This window comes from Gossypium hirsutum, chromosome D12, assembly GCF_007990345.1.
Source record: "Gossypium hirsutum isolate 1008001.06 chromosome D12, Gossypium_hirsutum_v2.1, whole genome shotgun sequence".
Taxonomy (NCBI): Eukaryota; Viridiplantae; Streptophyta; class Magnoliopsida; order Malvales; family Malvaceae; genus Gossypium; species Gossypium hirsutum.
In genome coordinates this window covers 25,599,243-25,602,131 of record NC_053448.1, presented here as the reverse complement: position 1 = coordinate 25,602,131, position 2,889 = coordinate 25,599,243, and positions in this window count along the sequence as shown.

Genomic DNA, 2,889 nt, shown 5'->3' with positions numbered 1-2,889 from the left:
CTGAATCTGAGCCTCTCTTCACTTGGGCTGGACAGTTTCACGACCCACTGAAGTTATCAAACTTGTCCATCATGTATAATATTTTTTTCCTAGGTCAAAGTAACATCTTCATGACCCATTTAACATGGCTTTGCCATCCAACATAGGAAAAAAGACAGCTCATGTGCATGCAACATTATAGTAGGCTCTTTATCAAATCAACTTCATGGTCCCCTCCATGGTAAAATATAACACATTAATAAATAACATGAAATAATATAATATATGCACCAAAACAATACAATAAATATCATATTTTCATTTTTTAAAAAGTCATGCCAATCAACAGAATACAAACAAAATTCACTTAATTATTTAACAAATATTTGGGATTAGTATTATTTTTCAATAAAAAGGTGGTAAAAATTGTTAGAAAAAACCTATACAATTTGAGTTTACAATTACCTTGGCAATTTGGATCAAATTGGAAGAAATAAAAACCTTATCTTTTCTTCAATCATGGTTGACCAATTTGGAAAAAAAGGTGATTCTTTCATCTTTTTCCACTAACACTTGCTCACATATGTTGATTAATTGCTTTACTTAACATAACTAAACATGGTTAGTTTATTAATTAAGGATTATATGTTTATTTAATGATAAAATTAAGGCTAAGTGGAAAGCATCTTCATTCTCCACTATATCATGTTTATAATTGGTTAAATAACCATTTTGGTCCCCAGGATAATTGTTATCAAGGTCTTAAATCATTTTATAAATTAAAACTCAATAGAGATTGGACTTTTACAATTTAGTCCCTAAGCTTTAATTAACAATGTTATCGATTAAATTACTTAATCAATCTTTAATATATTTCCATTTTAACTCCACAAATCTTCCTATTTCATTATTACGGACTCGGTTTATGAAAATGGGATTTTAAAACCGCACTTTCTGACACTGGAAAAAGTGGGGTCGTTGCAACCGACTTAGCCATCCGCATTACGTGCCTTTCAAAAATTACAACCGACTTAGCCACTAAGACATCAACCATCCCCGTGACTATATGTTCCTCACTGCCCAAAACCACGGGAAGGCTGACTGATCCCTTAACTATGATCGATTGATTTGCGAAGCTATAAATGAGACTAGTGCTTGCCAACATTGAATATTTAAGGCCCATCCTGTAGAATGCTTTAGCCATTAAAATGTCCAATAAACTCCCAGTGTCCACCGAAATCCTATTGGCTTGGAAGGATGAAATTGTGGTCGAAACTATAAAGGGGTTATCCCCCTTCTGTATCTAGTATCTCCTGCTCATCCACCTTCGAAAATTCCAAAATTCCAAGGATAAGATATGGGCTTCTTTATTGACATACATACAAACATAATGCTTTGAAGTCGCACTTTATGTTTATAATTGGAGGCAACCCTTATGTTTTTCGACCAACCAAAACTTCAATAACCTTCTTGTATCAGTTGCTTCCCTTTTTCTTCTTGTCGGTTCCTAGAAGGCTTGGCTTCTTGATTGTTTGCTTTATTTAAGTGAAAGGTATCTCGAGGTACATATTATTTTAACTAGCCCTTATAGGTGGCATCCTCTATTATGTCTTTTAGCTGGATGCAATAGCCCGTACTATGCTCGCAACATTATGGTACCAGTAATGAAATGGGGACTCGTCTCAACCTGGGTTGAAAGCCATGGTTGGTGGATGAGACAAGATTCCTTAGTACTTAATTTGGTCAAAGATAGTAGTTGGCGAATAGTTGAGCTGGTTGTAGGTCCAATGGCGGTTAAATAGGACCTATTCGGCTGATGCTAGCTTGGACGACTTTCCCTGATAGGTCCTAAGTGATGGGAAAAGGCGGGATTATACTATCTCATCACCTAATGGGGGACGATTCTATTGATGATGATATTGGCATGGAGGTGAAGAGCTCTTGGTGAGGTGGGCAAGTGAGTTACAGGGGCTCAGGGTTTAGCCCAATCAATGTCATCTTTGAATGGCACATCCAAAAAATCAAGGGATAGCAAAATCGAGTTTGTGAACTAAGAGAGTGGTCACACACTAATTTTTGAGATTACCTTTACGTTTTTAGAAAATAAATGAGTTATTGGTCTGTTGGTTAAGTGTTAGTGAAATGGTCCTTGAAATCCAAGTTTGAATCCCTTCCCTCGCACCATTTTTTTTCCTTTAAACCTGTGCCACCCATCCCCCTATCAATTGTCAAATTTTAGTCTGACTCAAACTCTGGGAAAATCTGATTAACTTGATTATTCAAAAAAGAAGAAGAAAAGTTTATCTAAATTATTTAGAATCTATCATTTTTATTAAAAAAAGATTAAACTAATTCTATCTTGAGTTTTTTTTCCTTTTTTTTCTCTTTCCTTCTTTTTTTCGCCCTTTCTAGTGTTTCCCTTTGTTCTCTGTATTTTCTTTTATTTTCTTTCTTTTTTTCTCCTCATTCTCCTCTTCCATTGTGTCGCCTATTATTACTTTCTCCTCTAATCTGATTTAATTTTTCTACGTATCTTTTTTTTCCTATTAGCCAAACCTTCTTGTTTTTTACTGTCATTAGCGCATATCAGTAGCCATTTTCTCTTCCATTACCGCCATCCCCTGTAAGCAAGCGTCTTTGCCGTCACCATCATTTTTACTTTCTTCCTCTACTCTTCGTTATTTTTTTGACATCACGGATCTGTGTAAGGGCAAAATTTTTGGTTAATTCAATCAAATTTGAGTAGTTTTATATATATATTATGTTATGAGTTATCTTTTCTTTGGTGTTTAAATGTTCAAGATCTGAATCCAAATCAAATGGATCTACCGTAGCATTGGAAAGTTTGTTTGCAAGTTGTTATAAGCTAGTTAAGGTAAGTGTTAATTGTCCACTTCATATATGAAGTTT